Below are 27,786 nucleotides of genomic sequence, written 5' to 3'. Positions count from 1 at the left end.
GAACATTTGATGACCTTGGATTAAAAAAAAAAAAAAACACCAAGGGCCCTTTCATCTATTTTACAGCATTATATAAGGATAAGAGTGTCTTCTGCTTATCTTTATTTCCTAAAATGTCTGAAAAAGTATAGGGACTATGTAACCAATGCTTAAACCATCTTCTCTCCTTGGAGAGATGTGACTTTTTAGCCCAGCTCTAGTTAAATGCTTTCCCTTCAGCCCGGCCCAACAAAACACCCGCCTCTGCCCAGTTCTGCTCCTCAGATCTCTCCCACACTCCCGGGCAAGCCTGCGTCCAGAGAGAGTGCAGGCTGTGCAGCTGGCATGCTGGTGCCACTTCCAAGTTGGCATATTGAAGCTCTTATCAGGGACCTGGCCAGTAGCTGCTGCTGGAGCAGGAGAACCACCTTCTATTCATGGTTGCCAACTTCATCCTTCCTTGTGGCAGATGCTCTGAGGAGTCCTTTGTATCCAAGGCTCACCCACGGTCCAAATGCCTCAGCCCATCTTCTACCATTGTCTCCCATGTATATTCTATGGTCATTGGCACAAAATGGTTAAAGCTAATATCTCTTAGTGGAAAAGGTATTTTGAGTAGCATCAGAAAGACATTTATCAATACAATGGGGTGGGGGGAGAGAGAAAACTATCCCAAAATGTTGCTGGACAAATAGCTCTTAGTCAAGTGCTTGGCTTGCAGATGCAAAAACCAGAGTTTGGTTTCCATGCCTCACATAAAAATGCAGGGTGTAGCAACATGTGCTTGGAATACTAACCCTGGGAGGCAGAAACAAGAGGATGCCTCGGGTTCTCTGGCTGGTCAATATAGTCTATTTGGTGAACTCCAAGCCAATGAGAGACCTTTCTGACAACAACAACAACAAAAAAGATAGCCTATATAACTAAGGATGACACCCAAGTTTATTCTCTGGCCTAGACACACACACACACACACACACACACACACACGCACGCACACACACAAGCACATACATACATGCGTATAAACACACACAGGACAATCACAAAACAAAGGTGCTTGAAGTCATAAAATGCCTTAAAAAGTGGCTACTTAAAAAAATTTTTTTTTAAATTTATTTATTTGAGAGCGATGGACAGAGAAAGAGGGAGAGAGAGAATGGGCGCGCCAGCCACTGCAAATGAACTCCAGATGCGTGCACCCCTTTGTGCATCTGGCTGATGTGGGTCCTGGAAGAATCGAGCCTTGAACCGGGGTCCTTAGGCTTCACAGGCAAGCGCTTAACCGCTAAGCCACCTCTCCAGCCCAAAAAGTGGCTACTTTATACCTAAGCTTTCGTTTCAATCAAAGTCACAGTGAGCCCTTCTGCCACACATCACCCCATGTACGCAACACCATTGTAGCTGAAGGAATTAAAATAAGTAGAGTTGACAGTCTCTGGAGGCATTTAAGAAAGGAAATTTTATATTGTTCTAGGCGTTGCAAGAATCTCGTGCCGGGGCTACACAAACACGGCCCGCGCAGACTTCGCTCATTTCCACACGGACAGTCTTCCCATAGACCAGTCTCAGCATACAAGAGCAGTCACTCTGCTAGGAACTGGCTTGCATTAGTGTAAGGAGTGGACCAGCATGAAGGAAAGCAAAAGGCAACAATTGGATAAAAGAAAGCAAGTCATGCCCAAGGAAAACCCAGACTGAAACAATTGTCTCAACTGCACGTGTTCTAGGAGGTGAGCCATCACCCAGCGGTCAGGGGTTAGAACTAATGCCAGAAGAGACTTTCTCCAATACATGCAGCTTGGTTTTTACTCATAATGGCAGATAGCCTGTTGCCTTTGTATTAACTTTAAACAATGGTCTGAGGAGATGGCTCAGTGTGGAGCTCTTGCCATGCAAGTTTAAGGACCTGCGTTTCACCTCCAGCGCACGTGTTTAAAACAAAATAAGCCAGGTGTGGCCATGCCCACTTCTAACCCCAGTCTTGAGAGGATGGGTACACTCAGGAGAATCTTTGGGGCTCACTGTCAGAAAGATAGTGAACAGTTCAGTGTGGAACCATGGTGGAACAAGACAACTGATATTCTGTTTGGGTCCTGCCTATGGGTACCCAGGGCACACACATGCACATGCACAATACATACACATGCTACACACATCACACTTCACACACATGCGCACCAAATGACAAAAGTCCAACGTGGCAAACAGAGAAAAAGAGGAAGATAACAGCAGAGAGGGAATCAAGATGGCAGGATCCCCACGTGGTGGGGAGTGCTCTGGATCACACAGAAGGTGTCAGCTCAGTGTGGTAGACAGGCCACAAGATCCTGCTGGATGCAGGGCAGAGATAGACTAGCAGTGGCCAGAGGGAAGCAAGAAGAGAGAATAGGGCCCACTGCAGAAGGCCGGGAGAGACTTGATGGCAGCTGGACTCAGGGTAGAACCGGCGAAGGCAGGGGATGCTCACAGCTTGGATGTGACGTGAAGATAGAGAAGACCGGGATTGCTGAGAGACCAGGCATGGAATGTGAGAGGAAGATAATGAAACGTGACTGGAGCACCTCACTTACTGAGATGGAGCAGTCGAGAAGACAGCAAGTTCAGGAGGATCAGCCCAGAGCTCAGGTCAAGATGTGCTGACTTTGAGCTCCCTACTGAGCTTTCAAGTGCTTCTTCGTCCTGACGAGGAGGCAATGATAGATACACAGCCGATGATAGCTACATGACAGATAGATAGATAGATAGATAGATAGATAGATAGATAGATAGATAGATAGAGGTGACGGATGATATATAGATTGGTGATGGATGACATATAGAAGATAGATGATAGATAATGGAAGATAGATAGACAGGTGATGGATGAGAGATGGATAGATGATGAATGGCCGACAGCATGGGTCTGCGACGTTCAGCACGGCTGGAGGTAGCAGTGTTTCGGAGTGAACAGCACGAAGCTGGCATTAATGTGGTAGACCCCAGGAGTTCACCAAGGAGACGAGCCAAAGCAAAGGGGAGTTGTGTTGATCAAGCTTCTACCAGTACTATCAGTGCCCATGAGCAGTCCATTAATCATCTTCCAGTCAAACCCTCTCTTCCCTACACGTCAAAGGCAGACTCCATCCGACTCCTTCATGGCACAGGGAGGCACCTTGAGTATGGGATGAAGGCATGGGAGCAGTCTTTGGGAGCGTATATTCTGTCTGGGCAGAGGAGTGAACATTCACTGTACCTAAACCTTCAAGGGCCAAGAAAATTATTTCCGGGTTGTTATGATAACCTAAAATGAGGTGCTGGGTATCCTAAAGCTGAGGGGGTGGTCTGGCGGGTGACTGAGTTGCAGGGAGGAAAGGCCAAATTTGGTCTCTTTTCCCATCTTCTGTGCTTATCTATTCAGAATGGGGCTATATAGGTAGGTGTGGTGGTGCACGCCTTTTTAATCCCAGCACTCGGAAGAAGCAGGATGGCTGTGAGTTCAAGGCCAGACTGAGACTCTAGAGTTAATTCCAGGTCACCCTGGGCTAGAGTGAGACCCTACCTCAGTAAACCAAAATAAATAAATGAATAAATAAATAGAAATAAGTAAAACTAAATTTTAAAAAGCCAGGCATGGTGGTGCATGCCTGTAACACCAACACTTAGGAGGTAGAGAGGTAGGAGGATCACTGTGAGTCTGAGGCCAACCTGAGACTACATACTGAATTCCAGGTCAGGCTGGGTTAGAGTGAGATCCTACCTCAAAAAAATCAAAAAGCAAATGGAGGGGGCTATGTACCTGCTGCTCCTTTGAAAGTCACCCCTATATGACTTGAAAACTTATAATTTCTTCTCAAGTGGGCCAAAGTAAATGTGTGTCTGAATGTGGTTCAAAACAGGGCACTTTGAAACAAATTTCAAAAATCAAGAATATAATTTGTTGATCCATGAGTTCCAGCTTTTGGCTTAAAATTAAAAAAAATAAAAAGTACAAATCTAACACCCTGGCCATCTGGTGACCAGTGTGTGCATTCACACTCCCAACTAGAACAGAGACCAAGGAGGGAAGGGGGTTCAGACACATGCTCCACAAAGTACACTGTCTCTGAAAACTACTGGAGCTTTTCCAAAGAGGGCAGAATCAAATTAAGAGTAGCTCATTGCCGGCAGGTGAAAGTGTCCCTTTTTCCAGGTCCCTTGGTCGTGGAATCACAGAAACCAGGGTGAGGAAACCAACCTGTGTTGAGGAGGATGCAGTGTCCCCCACGGCTTGCATGTGTCTGAGCGTCCAGTCTCCTGCTGGTGGAGCCTTGGGGAGCTGGAGCCCACCCCATTCTGTACACCATCACAAACCCCATCCTGAACTTAATGAAGAAATTTTTTACAAAGTCATTTCGGTCTGAATCCTCTGAGACTGGACGTCAAGTATCCCCAACCCACCACTCTGTGTTGAACAATCAAAGGCTTTCCTCAGAAGTTTAAGCTGTCAATGACAAGTCAAGACAAGTGGGAGATGAAAATATCCCCTTCGTTATCAGCGATGTGGATAATGGAGGTTGTGGGTTAAATCTATGACAAGCTGACTGACTATGCCAAGCCACCAGCCACCGCCTTGCCCACCCCGTCATAGGCAGCAGAGAGAGACAACTGGCCCCCGGGAAAATGTGAAAATTGGGAGACAGATCTGAGTACAATGTTCCTGCCTCAGTTTGGGCAGGGAAGGAGCCAACAGACTAGAGGGCCTGGGTACTTGTGGCAGTCAATTTCTATCGCCAACTTTATTGGATCGGAAATCAACTAAGAGATGTGCCTCTTGGGCAGGGATAAGATGGCATGATCAGGAAGGACTACAGGAGGAAGACCCTCCTGCCAGAGTAGATAGCCCTCCATGGTAGTGGAGGCTCCAGGAGAAAGAACAGGTTCTCCTTGCCCAGCTGCCCTCGCTCCTTACTGATTAGTGCATTTACCCTGCTGTTGCCATCCTTTGCTAAAGTCAGGACCAAGCTTCTGCCTTCCAGCGTGGATTGAAGAGCATTGGCTCTCAGGAGTCCAGGCCTTCAGTCCCAGGTGGAGATTGCTGAGACCCGACCTGTGGGTTCTCCAGCCGCTGGGTTCTCAGACTCTCCAGCCGGCAGAAAGCCATTGGTGGACTGTCCAGCCCATATTGTGTAAGGCAACTTGATAAATCCCCCTGAAATACATATACACATTCATTTTATAGGTTCTGATCCTCCAGAGAGCACTAACAAGGAACCCTAGCCTGGCTGAAGCTCATCATCTACTTAAATTACTCTTATCTTGAGTGGATCGAGAGCAATCAGAGTGTTGTCACTTATATCTCCACCCCCGCCCCCAGGGAGAGCCACATCCGAACACTGGGAACAGCAGGAGAGAGGGGGGAACTCCACTCCCTTCACTGTGCCCCACGCGGAGCCACAGGCTCCTAACCCACAGACACACACTCAGGAACTATCTCAAATGGCAAATTATGCACAAAGCATCTGGCTGCGTGCCTGGAACGTGGTAGGTGCTCCAAAATGATAGCTATTATGATGGAGTAGAACAAAGAGGAGGGAAAAGAGGAGGGAGCCGAAGAGAAGGGAGGAGGGAGGGAGAAGGGAGGCATGAAGCAGGTTGGGGAAGGTGGGGGGCCCGGGATGGAGAACACCTGGCCAGAGTAGTCTCAAGTATGGGAGTGAAACGTGCTTGGCACCCACAAGGGACGGCGAGGACATGATGCTGCAGGGAACAAAGTCTGCAGTGTACTGGAGCCAGAGTCACTGTAGTAGCTCAGAGCTGTGCTGAATGAAGTGGAAGAAATGCTATTAAATCCGTGACTCCATGAGGTAATAATATTCCCAGCGAGCCCACGCCTACAGAAATACGCCCAGCAAGCAAGCTTTCCAGGAGCCCCCTCGAAGTTATAACAAGCTGCCTATCTCCTGCTGCCAGCGTGCGGAGAAAAAATGAAAACCCGTTCCCAACTACATTATAAACTTCGTGACCTGCCCCACCTCCCTGGGTTGAGTGACTAGCTCGGCTGTCTTTTGGGCACGAAGACAGATACAGACGGCAAGGATTAAGTTTGCTGGCTTTTGAAGGCATCGACAGTCAAAACTGCTTTCAGCTGGCACTCCTTTCTGATATCCAGTCTGCTTTGATGGATTTATTTTCTTTGCCCTACTTCATAGAATGTTGCTGGGGCCAATTACCACAAAGATGATTGCCAAGGAGCTGTTTTTAATGTAGGCGCCAGGTGGCGCTGTGTCTCCTTCAGGAAGTGTCAGCACCGCTTTCATTAAAACACCCTCCTTAGAGCTTTCTAACCGGTAGTGAGAGTGAGGAATTCAATGGTCAGAAAGGCACTCACTTTCTCCAATCTGTGGGTCTCGGAGCCCCCCGGAGGGCTGTAGAATCCTTTATACACTTCACACTCTCACAATTTTATTTCTCTCTGTAGCAAGTGAAGCAATTAGGAAGCAGCAGCCTTATTCAGTTATTCATAGTCAGCAGTGGGCATTCGTGTCTATGTTGGACTGGTGCATTGACTCATTTTACAAGCTGCTTTTTTTTTTTTTATTTCCTACTGCAAATTACTAAGGACTTTCCGATTTATTTGTAAAACTTCGAGAACAGGCTACCCCCACTGGAGGACATTTCTGTTTCTAGTTCAAAGACCACGATGGATGGGAAACTTAAAACCCTGGCTAGGAGATTGAGTTCTTCGGCTCACAAACAGGCTGACGTTTTCCTCTGGGGCTAATAGGATTGGTGAGATTGATGGCAGCAGTGGCAGGGGTGGTCTTCAGGATGGGGGTGGTGGACAGTGGATTAACACAACACAGCCTTTTGTGGAAGTCACATCGAGTCAAGGGAATGACTACACCATGGGTCTACAGATCCTGATACAATGCTCCTTGCAAATCACCCCATAGCTCACTAAATCCGGGTGTCTTCACAGGCTATATGGCCAGTATGTGTCCCATGGTGCTTGAAAACCACTGCTGGGATATCTGTAAGTCCACATAGATGTGGGAGGAAAGCACTATTCTAATTCTCGCAAAACATCGACTATCAAGACTGTGGCTCGCCAGAGAAGGCTTTGCCAGATAGCTTTTGAGGAACCAGTGCTGAGCCTCTTTCCTCCCAGCACCAAGGAATGGCATGGCAAAGACCCACACTGTCCTCTGAGATCTTTCATCTCACGTGCCCCCAAATCCCTGATCTCTGCAGCTCTCCACTGAGAGCCTGATCTCCCAGAGCACAGTGATTGGAGCACAGATGGGCAGCACCAGCTTTGGACCCCTATGCTCACAAGTTAGGAGCACAGGAATGATCTGATCATGAATGCCTGGGTGTTTCCAGATTGTGCTGTTTGGGCTTATAATACTGGAGTCCGTGTTGGTTCTAGGCTATTTTTGCATGCTGCCTTGTCTCAATTACAGTAGGAGTACTATGCAGCTCCAGCTAACTAATGGTCTGTTCTGGTCTCTAAGGGTACTCCCCCAGCTGCATCAAGAACCCAGAGGCTGCCCAGTCTTCTCTGCAATAATTAGCTATCTGATTCCACTAATTTGGAAGTTTCTGCTTATGAGAGACAGGCTGCTCGAGCCAATTACAGGTAAAAACAGGTTCATAGTTCAGGCTTTAAAAGAAATCTTATTTTTATTAACAATGTGTGAAAATCTTTACTAATACTACTCATTCCCAATGTTTATCAATACAATAGAAATCTGAGTTTTGCTGGGGGGGGGAGGAGACTGAGCAATTAAGTTATTTAGAATTTTTCTAGAGAAATAAACATGGTATGAATGCAGTTTACTCATCGGTTCATGGATCCACAAGCTCTGTGTAAGCATCTATGTAATTATGTACCGGATTCTTTTTATTCACTTGGGGCAGGGAAAGGGAATGGATGCACCAGGGCCTCTAACTACTGCAAAGGAATTCTAGATGCATGTGCCACCTTGTGCATCTGGCTCATATGGGTACTGAGGAATCAAACCTGGATCCTCTGGCTTTGCAGGCAAGTGCCTTAACCACTAAGCCATCTCTCCAGCCCATGTGCAAGATTTTTTTAAAAATTTTTGTTTATTTTTATTTATTTATTTGACAGTAAGAGACAAAGAGAGAAAGAGGCAGATAGAAAGAAAGAATGGGCACACCAGGGCCTCCAGCCACTGCAAACAGAACTCCAGACGCATGTGCCCCCTTGTGCATCTGGCTAACGTGGGTCCTGGGGAATGGAGCCTCGAACCAGGGTCCTCAGTTTTCACCACTAAGCCATCTCTCCAGCCCATGTGCAAGATTCTTGTTCCATGTCAGAAGCCTCCACTCTGGGAGGAAGGTACAGTGAATCCATCAATATTCTGTGGGCGGATGGATGAATTCCGTTTGTGGTGTTTCAGTTACGTTTTATTTGATTTCACCCAGGGCTCTGAAGCTTTCTGCTTGGCCGAAGTTCTCCTATGGTAAATGCACACAGCTTAACCATTCACTGAGCATTGACATGATTCCCCAAAAGCCATTTGCCCCTTGAGAGACTCTCGACCCCAGTCACTGAATCAAATGTCTACAGGGTCAGAGTAGACATATAAAATGGGAGCCAGGGTCAGAAGATAGTTCAGTTGGTAGGTGAGGTGCTTGCCTTGTAGGCATGACAATCCAAGTTTGCACTCCAGAACACACATTTAAAAAAAAAAAAAAAGCTGGGGCTAGAGAAGATGGCTCAGTGGTTAAGGCACTTGCCTGCAAAGCCAAAGGACCTCAGTTCAATTCTCCAGAACCCACACAAGCCAGATGCACAAGGAAGCACATGCACCTGGAGTGCATTTACAGTGGCTGGAAGCCCTGGCACACCCATTCTCTTTCTCTCTCTCTCTCTCTCTCTCTTAAATAAATAAATATGAAAAAAAAATGCTGGCCATGTTAGCACACACCTGTCATCCCAGCACACAGCATGGGAGAGGCAGGGACAGGAGGGTGCCTGAGGCTCACTAGACAGCCAATCTAGCCTCGTGAGTTCTGGGCCAGTGAGAGATTTTTATTAAAAAAAAAAAAGTGGGGAGCTGGGTGTGGTGGAACATGCCTTTAATCCCAATACTTGAGAGACAGAGGTAGAAGGATCACCATGAGTTCAAGGCCACTCTGAGGCTCCATAGTGATTTCCAGGCCAGCCTGGGCTACAGTGAGACCTTACCTCAACCCCCCGCCAAAAATGGGGGCTAGAGAGATGGCTTAGCAGTTAAGGCACTTGTCTGCAAAGCCTAAGGACCCAGATTCAATTCCCCAGAACACATGTAAGCCAGATGTACAAGGAGGCACATGCATCTGGAATTCGTTTGCAGTGGCTAGAGGCCCTGGTATGCCCATTCTCTCCCTCTCCCCCGCCCAATAAATAAATAAAGAAAAATATTGTTTTAAAAAATTATGGATGGAATGACACTCAATGCTGTCCTCTGGACTCCTCACGTATGTGTGCATGCACATATGTACTTGTGTGTGAGCATGTGTGTGCGCATACACTCACAACATGAAATAGGCTCAACTTGGCCAGGAATGAGGCAAAGTGGAGGGTAAGGCTTAAGCTCTTTCTAGAAGGTCTGTGGCCAGTTGTTGACACCAGGGGCTAGCGGGGCGGGAGGGGGTTGTCTGTGAGATCTTGGTGAAATCTGTACTGCTATGTGAAAAGCCTGATTTTTAGTTGCCTTTTGTAGAGCAGCTTAGGCTGGGTGAAGCAGGTTTGTGGGCTGGCTTCCAGCTGTCAATCTGAGCCGGCTCCCGTAGAGCTTCAGATCCAAAGCACCTTCTAGAGAAAGTAATAAACCCAAACCACCCAAATAGCTCAGAACTTTCTGGCTTTATGCCAATGGCTTTCTTCACAGCTAGAGTTATTTTTTTTTTCTTTTTGTTTATAATTAAGTATATACTTTGTCTGGACACATCATGTGTTGGCACCAAGAGACATCTGGAAATTAATCATAGCACCTTCCTCTGGACACATTCTCTGAATGTCCCCCAAATGGACAGCAAACTTGTGCAGAATTCTGAAGGAGAGAGGAGAAAGGTTACCTACATGTAATCCATCTGCTTATTTTCTTATCTAAATATTTTTTTTAAAGTGGGTTGAACTTCTGTAAAGGCTTCTTAGGATGTAGAAATGTAAGGGATTTTCATGACCTTAGCAGAATGTCCTGTAAGAGTTCAATTAAATCAATCTGGTTATTATCAAAACAAAGAACAGACTGGAGAGATGGCTTAGCGGATAAGGCACTTGCCTGTGAAGCATAAAGACCCAGGTTCGATTCTCCACATTCCACATAAGCCAGATGCACATGGTGGTGCATACATTTGGAGTTCGTTTGTGGTGGCTAGAGGCCCTGGCATGCCGAGTCTCTCTCTCTTCCTCTGCCCTCTCTCTCAAATAAATACATACATAAATAAATAAAATGATTATAAAATTATAAATATTTATAACTATAAAATTAAAATGTTTATATAATTATAAAATAATAAATAAAGTAAATTTTCAAAAACAAAGCTTGGAAAGAATTTCTACATCATTGCTCCAAAATTCCTTCCTCTTAGAAAAGCAGAGAAAAAGTTGCCTGGTACTTGCAAACTTCTATTCACTCAAGAAACACAATGGGGCTCCTACAATAAGCTGGCATCCTGGGATACAGACTTTCTCACTCTCTGAAAGCTCTTCAGCACAGAACCTGCCTTTGGATACACCAGGCTCGACACACTGCTAAGTGTGACTCTCTGGTAGTTCTGTTGTAAAACCAGAAGTTATTTTCTGCTAACAACACTATGAGGAGGCTGGGTGATTCCCCTTTAGGGGAAACGTGCGCTATACATAGTTGGGATCAAACTCAGGGCCTGACGCACACCAAGAAGGTGATCTGCCAGTCCAAAATTGTCTCTTTTTCTTTTTTAGAGAGAGAGAGAGAGAGAGAGAGAGAGAATTGGCATCCCAAGGCCTCAGCCTTTGTGCGTCTGGCTTACCTGGGATCTGAAGAGTTGAACCTGTGTCCTTAGGCTTCACAGGCAAGCACCTTAACCACTAAACCATCTCTCCAGCCCTCTTTTGTTTTTGTTATTTAAATACAAATTTGTGGGGCTGTGGCAACGGCTCATTGGGGACAAGCACTTGCTGAACAAGCATGAGGACCTCAGTTTGATCCTTAGCACTCATGCATAAAGCCAGGCATGGGCACTGGCCACCTACAACTGTAACCCAGCACTGAGGAGGCAGAGACAGCAGGATGGACTGAACCCCAAAATAATACAAGCTCTAGGTTCAGTGAGAGACACTGTCTGAAGGAAACAAGGTGAAGAACAGCGAAGGAGGACACCCAGCATCCTCCTCTGGCCTCCGTGCGTGCATGCGCGCGCACACACACACACACACACACACACGCACGCACGCACACACAAAGCAAAATCTGAACAGAAACCTATCAAAAGCAGAAAATAACAAGTGTGTGCATTCTAGAACACAAACTATAGAGTTTCAGCTGGGTGTGGGGTGGCTCATTCCTATAACACTCAGGAGGCTGATGTAGGAGGATCACCATGAGTTTGAAGCTAACCTGGGATACATAGTGAGCTACAGGCCAGTCTGGACTACAGTGAAACCCTGAAACCCTGCCTCAAAAATATATGTGTGTGTGGAGAGAGAGAGAGAGAGAGAGAGAGAGAGCGCTTTGGAAGTGTTGCAGTCAGGTTCACATTGTTGGTAGAAATCACCCAACCAAGAACAGCTTGTGGGGAAAAAAAAAGGAGGTCTATTTTGGCTTACAGGCTCAAAGGGAGACTCCACGATGGCAGGAGAAAACAATGGCATAAGCAGAGGGTGGACATCACCTCCTGGCCAACATAAGGTGAACCAGAGTAACAAGAGAGTGTGCCAAACACTGGCAAGGGGACACTGGCTGTAACACCCATAAGCCCGCCCCCAACAATACACTCCCTCCAGGTGGCGTTAATTCCCAATTGCCATCAGCTGGGAACCTAGCATGCAGAACTGCTAAGTTTATGTGGGACACCTGAATCCAACCACCACAGGAAGGAAAGATGGGAGGATGTGAAACGTCCTACCTGGCCTCCCCTGCTCCCCTTCCCAGCTCAGCAAGCGTACCGACTCAGTCTGGCTGCAGTGCAAAGGGAATTTTGCTGCCAACAAAGGAAAACTTGCCTCCAGGCAAGAAGAAGGAACAAACAGGAATGACATTATGGCTGAAAATGGCACATTTGGTTTGGAATGGACTCTGAACACCTGCAGCTTATCTAAACTAAGGTTGCGTTTCCTAGTTTAAGATGAGCAGCCAACTAGCCAGGACTTGAATGGGGTGGTCTTTGAATTTAGAACATCATAAAGGGGTTGGCATAAACTTGCCACACAGCCCCTGCTGACTGCTAAATTAGAGAGTGTTTGGGGGACACCCCAGGGGCCCTTGGAAATGTGGAAGACAGGCAAGCTTTGAGCATGGGCTTCAAGTTTGAATGTGTTCCAAGCACACAGAGCTCAACTGAACAGTATGAATGTCTAATGTGCTCAAGGTGTTTGAACAAAACTTGAGCCCCAATCACTCATTGAGTAGTAAACTATAGCAACAAGAGTGGTGGCTAGAGAAGCAGATTGAAAAATAGAACTGGGTTGGAGAGATGGCTGAGTGGTTAAGGTGCTTAAGGGCAAAGCCAAAGGCCCCAAGTTTGATTCCCCAGTACACTTGTAAAGCCAGATATGCAAGGTGGGACATGTGTCTGGAGTTCATCCGCAGTGGCTAGAGACTCTGGTGTGCCCATACTCTCTCTACCTACCATTCTTTCTCTCTCTTAAGTAAATACATAAAATATTTAAAGTATGTATATATTAAATAGAACTGTGCCAGGAATGATGGCACGCACCTCTTGGTCCAGCACGCAGGACTGATGTGGGAGGGTGATGAATTTCAGTCTATCCTGGGCTACATAGAAAGTTCTTCTCTCAAAAACCAGAAATACAATAAAACAAACAACCAAAATTGAAAACCAAACAAGTGCTAGAGAGATGGCTTAGAAGTTGAGGCGCAAATTCCACAGTGTAATTTATTAGCTATATAGAAATAAACAACAATTTAAAAAAATACTGTAACCAAACCATTCTCTGAAGTAGGCAGGAAATAATCATTATAAGCTGACCCTGGGGATGAAGAGATGGCTCAGCAATTAAGGTACCTGCTTGAAAAGTCTAACAACCCGATTTGATTCCCCAGTACCCCCCCCCTTAAGCCAGATGCACAAATTGGTACATGTATCTGGAATTCATCTGCCACATTTGGAGGCCCTGTTGTGCTCATTCTCTCTGTCTGTCTCTCTTCTCTCTCTATCTGTCTCTCTGTGTTTGCAAATAAATACTAAACTGACCTTAAATGATGTTACATGTTGGACTGATCAGGCAAGACTTCAAAAAGGTGTTATAAATATGTTTAATCAATTGAACTGTGTTCCAAAGGTTAAACAGCCAGGCATGGTGGTGCATGCCTTTAATCTCAGCACTCAGGAGGCAGAGGTAGGAGGATCACTGTGAATTCGAGGCCAGCCTGAGACTACATAGTGAATTCTAGTCAGCTTGGGCTAGAGAGAGAGAGAGAGAGAGACCCTACCCCCCCCACACACAAAAAATAACATTAGACAAAAAGAGTGTGAACAGCTACTTAAGAAATGAGGAGCCCCCACAGAGAAGTAAACTTTATCAAAAAGAAAAATGGCAATTCTGAATTTTAATTACATGATTTAAATGTAATTTAACTGGATTTAACTGAAAAAAATTAAAATAGTCAAAGAAACATGGAATTTGAAGAATCATAGAGGTAACTAAATGTGAAGACCATATAGAAATAAATGAGGACAAAGAGGTCCCTGTGGCTCTCCAGACAGCACCAGGCACCCCAACATATGTATCCCAGCAGAAGAGGTGGAAAGGCACAGAGGAATGGCCCAAAATTGTGCTGCTAACATCCACAACTTCATGAATAAACATAAAAAAACCCAAAAGAACCAAAGTAAGATATATCACTTTAACACTGCTTAAAGCCAAACAGAAAAAAAAATCTTGAATAAGCAAGATAAAATGATTTCACTACATATAAAAGAAGAATAATAAATAACAAAATATAAAAAATAAAAATCAGAGCAAAAAAAAATTTGTAAAAAACAAGATTTTAAAAATCACTAAAACCAAATTGAAAGACCACTATTTAGACTGGCCACATAACAAAAAGAGAGAAGAGAAATTACCAAAATTGGAAGTGAGAAGGGAGAGATGATTACAGATGCTATGGAAATTAAAAGGGCAATAAGAAAACACTATGTGCAACTTTATGGCAATACATTTGGCAACTTACATGAGATAGATAAATTTCTACAAAGACATAAGCTATCAAACACGAATAGGTATACTGAATATGGCTGGAACTAAGTAAAGATAAATTGGATTAGTAATTGCCAGTTTCCCCACAGAGTCTGAGCAGAAATGGCACTAACTGCTGGATTCTATGAAACAAGCAACACTAATCTTGCAAAACTACATGAGTATTGATGTCTTTCCATTTTAATTTCCTTTGCCTTCCTTTATCATAATTGACAACATGCCGGCGGCCCCAATATCTGGCTTACATGGGCCCTGGGGAATTGAACTGAGGTTCTTCGGATTGGAGGCAAGTACCATAACCACGAAGCCATCTCTCCATTGCAAAGGCATATATTTCTGAAAGAGTTACCTGACCCAGAGCACTGCATAGGAGTAAGGGGTTTATTTCAACTTACAGGTTCAAAGTAATGTTTCATCGTGGCAGGAAAGCATGGCAGAGCAGAGGCTGGGCATCTCCTCATCTGGGTAGACGCAGTCTAAGTACTCGGCTTATGGATGGGCCTAATAAGCCTCAAGGTCTGCCCTGATGATACACCACTTCCAACAAGGCACCTCCTTTCAAATTGTCACCAGCGAAGGATTGCGTAGGAGGCTGGTTCACAAACATATTAGGCTATGTGGGACATCTTGAGGGGGAATTAATCAGGACTGGGCCCAACAGGGGGAATGAAAAGGCAGCAGCCCATGCCTATTCCAGCTTGCGCCACAGAACTGGAAAACAGTGTCTGAAAATACCAGCCAATCAGGTGTCTCCTGGCTCCTACTCAAGCACATTGGATTCTTCCTATCCAGGCCCCTGAGCTCAGACCAATCAGCTGTCTCTCCCTTACACACACACAACACACACACACACACACACACACACACACACACACAAACACACACATACACACACCTGTGTCTGCAGGTAAGGCCCACCATAGTAAGATTGTAAATAGATGCTTACCAAGTGGGCGGGTCTCTTGTTTGGCTTTTCAGCTTTTCACCTCTCCTGAACTTACTTCCAGGCCTCTGCACAGGTAAGCACATTCCTTCAATCTTGGCCCTGCTGGGCTGAGATTGGGGGTGGGTGGGTTCAGGTGGGATCCCTACCTCTACCCTACTCCCACGGGAGCTCCCTACGCCCTCCTGCCTTCCCCATAGCAGGAGCTCTCTGTATTTTCCTTCTCTCTTTCTCTGAATAAATGTAACAATTGGATAATCATACTTCTCAGTCTTATTTTATCCTAATTCTTTGGTAAAAACCATGAACTCAGGGTTTGGAGTTTAAGGACTTTTCCTGAACCCCTAAGACCCTGTTTCAATGTCACATTCAAACAACCACACACATTCCACAGCCAGGAACATCAGGCTTCTGTTTTTACATAGGAAAACATTATTTTGTACATCTCCCTCAAGTGAATTGTGTGTTCACATGTCAATCAGTGATCGCATGTGCTCAACAACAGTCATCCTCGCTAACTGGTACGTGGTATTTTCATTTCTTAGTGCTCTTTGCAGCACCTAATAGCTACCCTTAGTTATTAAAACTGCAACACCTAAATGCAATTATTTCATCTGAAACTTCCCATTCCCCGTTCTCACATGATAATAACAGGAAATGGACGTGCCTACAAATCTCTTGGCTTCTCTTCACACTCTAAACAGTTCCATCCTAATTCTGGGTAAGCAAGTACTGGAAGGAGCATATTTAGACATGGTTGTAATCATACCCTTACCCCACACAAATACTTACATGAGATAAATTTCTACAAAGACATAAACTATCAAACACAAATAGGTATACTGAATATGGCTGGAACTAAATAAAAATAAATTGGATTAGTAATTGCAAATTACTATTCCAATATATAAAACATATAAAAGATATATGTTTATGTATTGTTATATGTGAAAATATGCGCTTACTTCTGTCTATCCATCTGTCTATCTGTCCCTCCATACTTATCTCACCCCACTTCATTGCAAGCATGAATGGTGTTCTAATGTTCATGAGATGGCCTCATATCTTCATACTCACACTTAGGAACACCAGCATGGGGCTGGAGAGATGACCTAGCCAGTGAAATGATGGCTGTATGAGGATCTGAGTTCAGGTCCCCAGTGTCCATGTAAAAAAAAAAAAGCTATAATCTCAGTATTGAGGAGATGAAGACAGAAGCATTCCTGGGGCTTGATATCTAGCTAGTCTAGCCAAATCAGTCAGCTCTAGATTCTCTGATAGAATGGGTTTCCAAAAGCAAGATAGAGGGCTGGAGAGATGTCTTAGCGGTTAAGACGCTTGCAAAGCCAAAGGATCCTGATTCAATTCCCTGGCACCCACATAAAGCCAGATGCACACCGCAGAGCATGCGTCTGGAGTTTGTTTGCAGTGGCTGGGTTACCCTAGTGCACCCATTCTCTCTCTATCTGCCTCTGCCTCTCTCCCATTCTTTTTTTTTTTTTTAATTTTTTTTTATTTATTTATTTGAGAGTGACAGACACAGAGAGAAGGATAGAGGGAGAGAGAGAGAGAATGGGCGCGCCAGGGCTTCCAGCCTCTGCAAACGAACTCCAGATGCGTGCGCCCCCTTGTGCATCTGGCTAACGTGGGACCTGGGGAACCAAGCCTTGAACCGGGGTCCTTAGGCTTCACAGGCAAGCGTTTAACCGCTAAGCCATCTCTCCAGCCCATCTCTCCCATTCTTTCACACTCTCTCTCCCTCTCATAAATAATTAATTAATTAATTAATTAATTAATTTAATGTTGTTAAAAAGTAAGATGGAAAATAATGAACAAAGATGCTTGACATCAGGCACTTATGCATGTGCTCCCTTCTATGTAGACACACTCCCACACATGCACACTACACACATATAACATAGGTTAAAAAAATAAACAGGCCAGTTCCAAATTACCTAACTCTTCTTTCCGAAATTCTCTACCTAACACATACCAAACACTCATGTCCCTCAGATTAGATCGGAAAGATCCACTTCTCTCACCCATGTCCTCGTACCCTCTCAGAAGCAAGAAAAAGAGATAGGTGAGAAAAAAAATAGAATTAAAGTGGTTTCCATCTTTGGACTCTTTTCCTAAAGAAAATGGGTATTTGATATTTGATCCAACAGAGGAGAATAGATAGACGAAATTCTTACCCTAGGTACGCATTGCCATCTCTACCGTCCCTTCAGCAGTTTTCTCTTTAGTGGAATTTAATCAATCGCTTTAATGGAATCTGACGGATCTCCCCTGTCCTAGGCTCGTGGTTGCTGATTTTTCTACCTATTTACAGTGAAGACTACGGTGCAATGCAAAGCCAGCCTCACCACCTTGCAGTCCCTGTGTTTACCATATTGACATTGGCCCTGGAGAATTTTAAGTACAGCATTAGGGAAGTTTTGTAACTGACATAAATTGTTCCGTAATGTATATAACACTCTACATCTTACTTTAAAAGAGAAGAAGGAGGAGGAAGAAGAGGAGCAGCAGCAACAGCAGCATTAGGGCTGGAGAGATGGCTTAGTGCTTAAGGCGTTTGTCTGCAAAGCCAAAGGATCCCGGTTCGATTCTCCAGGATCCATGTTAGCCAGATGCACAAGGGGGCGCATGCATCTGGAGTTCGTTTGCAGTGGCTGGAGGTCCTGGTGTGCCCATTCTCTCTCAAATAAATAAATAAAATATATTTTTTAAAAACAAAGCATTAGGTTTACAATGCACTTAATGTAGATAACACATATCCACAGGTGATTTCTCTTACTGTTGTATGCAACAACCTGTGAGTTTACCTTATTTCCAATTAGGGTTACTCTAGTTGAGTGGAGTTGTTTCACCCTCCCACTACTCTAAAAATACTTGCATATTGCAAGTGCTATTCTAGGGCAAAAGTCTAGGAGTGATCTCTAAAGCTGTATATAAAACAATTATATGTTAACCTTCAGCTTTCTCTAAATTATTCCAACTAGTTCTCCATAACAGCGATGTGCTCCTGTCAACATTCTAAAAGACTCCATGATGTGCTGTCTCCAACACTTGATTTTGGGCAACTTATTCCCATGGTAAGGGTAAGACTAATTTTAGTATCTGTCATTTTTGTCTATGGTGAATAAACAAGGGACTGGAGAGATTGCACAGCAGTTAAGACAGTTACCTGCAAAGCCTAACAACTGGAGTTCAATTCCCCAGTACCCATGTAAAGCCAGATGTATAAAGTGGTACAAGGATTTGGAGTTTGTTTGTGGTGACTGGAGGGTCTAGCATGCACATTCTCTCCCTCTCTCTCTGTCTTTCTCCCTTCTCCTCTCTCTCTGTCTCTCTCTCTCTCTCTCTCCTTGCAAATAAATAAAATATTTTTTAAAATAAAAAATAAATTAGACATATCTATCATTATTAAAATTTTTCATAAAATTTGACTAATGAGCATAAATAGATCTTTCGTCTTTTCCTTGGAGCTAGCCCTACAGATTCGCCTTGGGAACACAGACTGGTCACTTAGCAATGACTATAAAGCCATGAAATATAATTTTGTACACAGCTTCCACAAGTCATCGGCATATCCAAGTCACTTTTGTATCTTGACAGAGCTTGGTGAAGATGCGATATTGGAGGCAAGAGACAAAAATCTATCAAACAAGAGCACGCCAAAATGTAACTATTTTAACAACTGAGTTGTGGGTGACTGGCTCTGCTCGGCCATCTGTGGGTGAAAGCTAAACGACTTTAAGTCACGTCAGTCTATTCTGGCCTGAGAAGACACACAGGGGACGATGCAACAATTCCACAATGCCTTAACACCCCACAAACTATTCTAGCGTCCATGATGCCTGCGTGCTTAATTAGCTGTCATTACCCTTCGATCCCTTTTCTCTTGAATGCACCTTAAGAATCATGGAAACAGGCTGAGAAGATAGCTTACTTGGGAAAGTACTTAGCATGCAAGCCTGTGGTCTGGGGTTCAATCCCAGAAACCACATAAAAATGCTGAGTATGACAGCACAGGCCAGTAATCCTTGCATTAGGAGAGCAGTCATAGGAGACTCCTTAGGGATCACTAGTCAGCCAGTCTAGTCCCATTAATAAGCTCCATGCCAGTGAGTCACCCTGTCTCAAAAAGAGATAGACAACTTTCCTGAAAATGACCCCTAAGTTTGTCTTCTGGCTGTACACACGTGTGCACGCAAACACACACACACACAAACGCATACACACATGAAGAATAGCTTGTGTCTAGGTTATTAAATGTGCTCTGCTCTGCTCTCTCTCTGTCTCTCTTGCTCTCTCTAAAAAAAAATACATAAATTAAAACTGGGATTGGGGAGATGGCTTAGCAGTTAAGGTGCTTGCCTACGAAGACTAAGAACCCATGTTTGATCTCTCTCCAGATCCCACGTAAGCCAGGCGCACAAAAGGTGAGGCAAGCACAGGGTCACACATGCCCACTAGGTGGCGCAAGCATCTGGATTTCAATTGCAGTGGCTGAGGTCCTGGCTCACCAACACTCACTTTCCCTCTCTCACTCTCCCTCTCTCCCTCTCTCTCTCCCTCTCACTCTCCCTCTCTCCCTCTCTCTCTCTCACTCTCTCTCTCTCTCTCTCTCTCTCGCTCTCTCTCTCTCTCTCTCTCTCTCTCTCTCTCCCTCTCTCTCCCTCTCTCTGTTTCTCTAAAAAATACATTTTAAAAATGCTCTGTTGCTAGGGACAGATTTCTTTTGAGTAGTTTTTAATTGAAACCAAAACAGTGATGTGGGGCTGGAGAGATGGCTTAGCAGTTAAGTCACTTGCCTACAAAGCCAAAGGACCCAGGTTTGACTCCCCAGGACCCACGTAAGCCAGAGGCACAAGTGGGTGCACACATCTGGAGTTCGTTTGCAGTGGCTGGAGGCCCTGGCGTGCCCAATCTCTCCCTCTCTCTCCAATAAATAAATAAAAAGAAAATATTTTAAGGGCTGGAGAGATGGCTTAGCGGTTAAGCGCTCGCCTATGAAGCCTATGGACCCTGGTTCGAGGCTCGGTTCCCCAGGTCCCACGTTAGCCAGATGCACAAGGGGGCACACGCATCTGGAGTTCATTTGCAGAGGCTGGAAGCCCTGGCGCGCCCATTCTCTCTCTCCCTCTGTCTTTCTCTCCGTGTCTGTTGCTCTCAAATAAATAAATAAAAAATTTAAAAAAAAAGAAACAGTGATGATAAGGGATGTTTATTTCAAGTAACAGAAGACATAATCCAGTGTGTGTGTGAGTGTGTGTGTGTGTGTGTGTGTGTGTGTGTGTGTGTGTGTTCACAACACAGGGTGGATGTGTCCTTTGAATACAGACACATGTGTCTTCCACAAATGTCTGTTTGTATAAAATTCAGGGAAGAGACAGTCACCTTTTGTGGGGCGAGGCTCCTGTGCTTTTTGACTATAGGCTGAAGGACATTAGTACCATTACAGAGTCCCACTCACCAGCTAGCTTTGGGACAATCTTGGAGCACAGTTGTTGGAGATATGTCTCATCCCATTTTGCTTGCAACCTGCTGCGGCTCTGAAACGCCCTCTCCTTCGGACTTGAAGTAAAACGAACGAAGATCTAGGAAGAGAACGGTGTTTTTGAAAGCATATTAAATGACAATGATATGAACAACCACAGCACAACCCCCAAATAGACCGGACAGAAACCCACTGCACATCCATTACACTCCAATCTCCCGGAGGTCAGTAGGCCTGGCTTCATCCTGCATCCTGGAGCATCTAGCCGAGTCAGTTATGCAAAACAAGCAGTCAGGTGGGTGTAAGAAGAGAATAAAGGATGCATGCGTCCGAGGTTGGTACTACCTACAGGCCTGGCATGGGTCCTCATCCCTGTCCCTCCCTAACTCATGCGGAGCTTTTTTTGCTATAAATGAGCCGCCCTCTCTGGCTTGCTGTGTGCCAGGTTTTTGTCCATCTGCTGCCATTGTTCCCCCACGTTTCACAGCTACATTGTATCGCATGTGGTTATTCTTCAGTGGGTCATTACGGCATCTGGCTGCCCACCTTGTGCCTGCCCTGTTTCAGTTCACCAGGCAGCAGCTGCTTGCACAACCTGCCCCTCCACCCATCAGCTGCCCAGGTCGGACCCAGTCGAGCCTGCTTGCAGAAATCCTCGTCCCATTGCTTGGAGTTGGCTGCGCTCCAGGCCTTGGTTCCAGGGGGTCCTTGCTTACTGATCTCTATTCCTATAGGTAAGTCTCTGAAAAAACAGATGTGCGGCCCACAAGAAATTTCATTTTCAAGGATGTGGACAAGGATGCATACAAACATTGTGATACAGATCTTCAGTAGTAGATCGTGTAAGCAGTAAAAAAAAAAAATCGCATCATAATAACAATAATAATGAGGCATTCTCATTACGCATGAAGACTGGACTTTCTGAAACCCTAGCCTTCACCCAGAATTGATTTTAAAAGAGGAGTGATGCCACAGTCATAAAAAAAAAAAAAAAACATACTTTTTTTTGTCGATGATGAATGATTTGTGGCTATTAGCACAAAGCTCAGGAACATGGGCTACGCCACATGTCATGTCCTGATCCAAAACGTAGGCACCTCATTTTCATCTTGGAACTTGTCATAATATCCAAGCAGTAAGACAGCGGCAATGTCCGTGCTTATTCTGTGTGCCCACAACTGAGCGCATCCATATCTTTCCTGTGAAATAAAGCTTATGGCCTTTGTCACAGCTATTTTCCTCACTTTTCTTGCTTACTTATTATATAAACCATATGATAGAAGGTCAGGTTTCCAAGCCAATTGCAAATGTGTGTTTAACATAAAATGTGTCCAAATAATATTTCTATTCTAGATCTCATCAGTAGAAAGAGCATTGCTAGTGACTTCTGAAATTCAATCTAAAAATGCCACCACTCCCCCCCCCCCACCCGCTTTATCCATGAGGGACACATTCCAAGACCCCCCACCGGGTGCCTGAAGCAACAAATAGTACTGAACACTATAAAAGGCAGGGTTTTCTCCCTGTAAGTACATGCCAATGATGAAGTGTAACTTAGAAATTAGTCATAGTGAGAGATTAACAACAATACCAAATAGTGAAATCATTGTAAGGTATTTAAAACCTATGCCTCATTTAGTTCTACAAGTTTTCATTTACTATTTTCACTGTTGATTGTGTATCAGGAAAGCTATAGGAAATGAAACCTCAGATAACAGGGGACTCTCGACCATGCCACAGAGACAAACATGGCACTTGTCCCCCACCCCGTCTTCTTGCCTCCACCCAGGTCATTGCAAAAGTTTCAGTGACAGCAGGAAAAAAAAAAAAAAAAAAGACAGGCAGCCTTAGTGATGAAGAGGAGGCAACGCAGGGAGAGACAAACAGGATCCCATCACTGCCTTAGAGCCAGTCAGAGTCTGAGCTAGACACTGAACCAAGTTATCTTGCCTACATCCCGTAACGTAGACGATTGTTTCCACCTCTCTGAGGCTGAAACTCAAAGAGGACAATTTGGCCAAGATTGAGTCAACCTTAGGCAAAGTAGCAGAGGTGGGGCGGAAGTACCCATCTATCTGCTCGGTCTCTGTTTGGTCACTGCTCAGAGTGACCTTCTGAGAGCTGGCAGACACCTACACCAGAATGAGAGGTCAATGGAGAAATTCGAGATGTCCAGGCAAAGCAGGAAGTACAGTCCCAGCAACTCCTTTCCTGCAGTTTATTAAGCTAAGATTGTTGCACGACACTACCTACACAAGGCCTTCATAATAGGCACAGAAAAAAAGTGACATCTACATAGAGGAGAAAATAATTGGAGTGAAGGTCTTCAATGAAGGGTGGGTGTGGGAGGGGGGCAATGGGGATGGTGGGAGGGGATTATTATGGTTTATTGTCTATACTTATGGAAGTTACCAGTAAAAAGTTTTATTAGGCCGGGTGTGGTAGCGCATGCCTTTAGTCCCAGCACTCGGGAGGCAGAGGTAGGAGGATCACCAATCACTGTGAGTTCAAGGCCATCCTGAAACGACATAGTACATTCCAGGTCAACCTGGGCTAGAGTGAGACCCTACCTCAAAAAAAAACCTCATCTTTATTAAAAAGTAGGGAATGGGGGGCTGGAGGGATAGCTTAGCGCTTAAGGCCCTTGCCTGCAAAGCCAAAGGACCCAGGTTTGAATCCCCAGGATCCACGTAAACCAGATCCACGAGGTGATGCATGCATCTGGATTTCATTGTTGTGGCTGAAGACCCTGCCTCGCCCAGTCTCTCTCTATCTGTCTCTTTCTCTCTCCTCTCTCAAATAAATAAAATAAAATAAAAAGCAGGGAATGGGTAGCTTGAGTCCAGCCTGAGATCCTCTACCTTATTCAAACGATTTAAATATGGTAACAGACCGGGTGTGGTGGCGCACACCTTTAATCCCAGCACTTGGGAGGCAGAGGCAGGAGGATCGATGAGAGTTCAAGGCCACCCTGAGACTACAGAGTGAATTCCAGGTCAGCCTGAGCTAGAGTGAGACCCTACCTCGAAAAACCAAGCAAAAACAATATATGGCAGCAGGATAAGCTAACTTCTAGAATCAAGAACTCCTCTTGGGTTATGAAAACAATTTCAAAGAATAGGGTTTTTTCTTTTAAGCTGGGTGTGGTGGTGCACACCTTTAATCCCAGCACTCAGTAGGCAGTGGTAAGAGGATTGCTGTGAGTTCGAGGCCACCCTGAGACTACATAGTGAATTCCAGGTCAGCCTGAGCTACAGTGAGACCCTACCTTAAAAAACCAAAAAAAAAAAAAAGATTAAAAAGATATGATGACAACTCACATCTTATGCTGGAACTCACTTTCCCCTCTCTTCAGTACCTTCCAAATGTTCATGTATTTTCTACGACAATATCCTGGAGACACATTTACATCAACTCCAGACCTTTTTCATTGCGGGCAAACTGTCCTATTCCTCACTTTGAATGTAGTCATTTAAATTCAAGAGGAAAAAGTACTACATAAATAAATCTTTATTACTGTCAGCATTGTGAAAGAATTTCCTAGTTTGAGCTGTTCTTTCTTTGAAATCACCACCTTCCCGGGGCAGAGAGGTTCCTGCTAGGCATTTTAAATTGGGGAAGACAGTTTTATTGTCAAGGCAGGTCAATCAAATTATAATTGGCTCTAATTTGCACTCCCACCAGCTGTTAAATTCCTCACCTGCAGCACTCAAATTGGTGTGAAATTCTTGCTGGCTCTGTGAATGTTTCAAAGTGGATCGCTCACCATCTGATCCCTTCAACCCAAAGTTCTTGTTATTTTTCATCAGTAGTAAAGGACAAGTCCCATTTGACTCTGACTGTAAAGCCGGACTTGGGCTGCAATGGTCTGTGCTGAACAGGTATGGACAAATCCGACCTCCATGAATGATCAACGTTGAAAAGCCAAAGTGTCTTTGTTAAGACCACAGCATCACTGACTTGTATTTTCGCACCCCATTGTGGAATTTGCAACACTGAGGAAAACCATTCATTGAGCCCTTTGAACAAAATGACAGACAATGGTAGAACTTTTCTTTTTTTACTATTTCATTGAGAGAGAGAGATTCAGAGAATGGGCACACCAGGGCAAACTCCATATACATGTGCCACCATGTGTATATTGCTTACGTGGGTTCTGGGTCCTTAGGATTTGCAGGCAAGCGCCTTAACCTCTAAGCCATCTCTCCAGCCCTGAATGCCAGTTTTGATGGGAGGATCTGTTATCCTTTGAGAGAGTTTCCAGTGCTTCCTCAGATATTTTGGAGGCTCTGAATAACTAAAATACTCACAGGAAGCTCCTTTCTAGCAAACACACATCTTCCAGAAAATTAAGAAAAGCCAAAACCATGTTACAAAGCACCATGATGCTTTTCTTCCAGAGTCCCTCTTTACAACTTTGCTGAAGGTAGTTTTGAACAAAATAGTATAGAACTTACAAAATCAGCCAGAGTGAAGTATGGCAGATGCGGAAATAACATTAAAACCAAATAACCAGGGTAACCTTAACTTCAACTGGATTTTGGGAGAATCTATTTGACTGCAGATAGCGAAACCAATTTAAGTAACTGAGTGGGAGTTTTTCTAATCATTTTAAAAAAATATTTTTCTATTTATTTTTACTTATTTATTTGACAGAGAAAGAGGGAAAAAGAGAGAGAATGGGTGTGTCCAGCCACTGCAAATGAACTCCAGACGCGTGTGCCCTCTTGTGCATCTGGCTAACGTGGGTCCTGGGGAATTGAACCTGAGTCCTTTGGCTTCCTAGGCAAATGTCTTAACCATTAAGCCATCCCTCCAGCCCAAGTTTTTCTGTTCTTGCTAATTACCACACAGTTTCAAACAGTCGCAGAATGAGGGTCTGTGGGGATAATTGGTAGACAGTATAATGAAGAACTAAAGGCTCTTTGAAGAAATATTTTTGGATTTGGAATGGGCTTAAGGAAATACAACTGCAGAAATAGACTGAATCATTGTATTAGAAATAAGAGACCCAACAGCTTCTGGGTAAACTATCCCCAGAAAAGAGACTGGAATACAAATTTATATTAGGACCATCATTACTTCCATTTAACAGAACCAAACGCTTGAAACTTTCCAAAACAAAGGGTTATTGAAATCAGCAAGGCACTTCCTTGAAATAGCATAGCATGCAGCTTTCAAATGGTTTATATGAGGAACTATATTCTACCACAAGAGAAACTACTAAAAATGTCACATGAAAATGAGTTGACGACTTAGTGCATAACCTCATTTCTGTAACTGCATATTTATTGCGTGTACTTAGTACAAACTCAGAAAATGTTAAGTAAGGGTGGCTGATTCCAAGTGAAACGAGTTTGTAGGCAATTTTTTAAAGTTTTACTCTACTTTTTGACTTGTATAAATTGGGTTTTTTAAATTATCAGAATTATTATATTTCATGTTTTATAGTTATATGTTTACATTTCATGTTTATAAATAGTATTTATCACTGTAATAGTTATAATGGTGACACATGTTAATTGTACAAATTAACAGGATTTGCTGTGGCATTTCCACACATACATATTTCATGCATTTATATTATTAATGTCTGCCCATCCTACTTTCATATCAGATCCCTCCTACTTGGATTTGATTAAGATATGGTTTGTGATGAGGTATGATAGAAGGGAATATGACACGATCTCTCTGCGGGCCCAGGCTGGCTTAGAACTTAGTTTCCTGCCTTTACCCCTCAAGCACTTGGGAGAGCAGGCATGCACCACCCCACCTGGGTCCCTTTATGAAAGTTTTACAAACAACAGCGAAAATCAATATGTGCAACCAGTGTGGATTTCCAGTGCAATGCTTAGGTACACAAAATGCTTTTCACTAAATAAAATCTCTGTGACCCAGGGTCTCAAGACAGACAAAACACCCTCACTATTGGGGCTCTTGGCTGAATTCAGAACACAAAACACACACAGACAATTTGGGAAGGAAGATGTCTTCATAGTACTATAAAAATTTTATACTATTACAATAATTATTTTTGTTTCTTCATTTTATTTATTTATTTTATTATTATTATTTTTGTTTTAATTTTGTTTTTTTGAGGTAGGGTCTCACTCTAGCCCGGGCTGACATGGAATTCACTCTGTATTCTCAGGGTGGCCTCAAACTCATGATAATCTTCTTACCTCTGCCTCCTGAGTGCAGGAGTTAAAAGCATGTGCCGCCACACATGGCTTATTATTACAATAATTATTGTATGGATTTTTAGATGGCTGGAGATATTGCTCAATGATAAAAGGTGCCTGCTTGCAAAGCCTGATGGTTCAGGTTCAATTCCCCAGGACCCACAGCAAGCCAGATGCACAAAGTAGCACATGAGTCTGAAGTTTGTTTGCAGTGGCAAGAGGCGTTGGCACACTCATTCTCTGACCCCTTTCCTCTCTCCATCCCTCCCTGAAAATAAGTAAATATTTTTTAATTGTTATATATAATATTATATGCCTATATTTATCACCATCCTTTCAGCACTTGGATGTGGTCTCTTTGCTTTAGTTACAATCAGCATTAATGTTTATGGAGGTTTTCTGTTTCCCGCACACATAATCCTGAGCTCCACGTACTGTTTCCACATCTTTCTTTACAAGTCACACAACTGGAGATTCAGTGGGGCAAGTTGAAACTCTAGGAGTGAACAGGCAGGCTTTCCCAAAGCACCTTTCTGAATCATTGCTATTTCACACACTGCCAAACATGCAGGAGATGGTGCTGGCCTGCCAGCTGTCTATCAATGGAGCTGTACAGGTGGCCTAGTGGTTAAGGTGCTTGCCTGTGTAGCCTAAAGACACATGTTCAGCTCTCCAGATCCCATGCAAGCCAGACGCAAGTATTCAAGGTTGCACATGAGCACAAGATGACTCATGTGTCTGGAATTCAACTGCAGTAGCTAGAGGCCCTGGCATAGCAATTCTC

The sequence above is a fragment of the Jaculus jaculus genome, chromosome 15, assembly GCF_020740685.1.
Source record: "Jaculus jaculus isolate mJacJac1 chromosome 15, mJacJac1.mat.Y.cur, whole genome shotgun sequence".
In the NCBI taxonomy this organism is placed as follows: domain Eukaryota; kingdom Metazoa; phylum Chordata; class Mammalia; order Rodentia; family Dipodidae; genus Jaculus; species Jaculus jaculus.
This window is presented reverse-complemented; position numbering follows the sequence as displayed.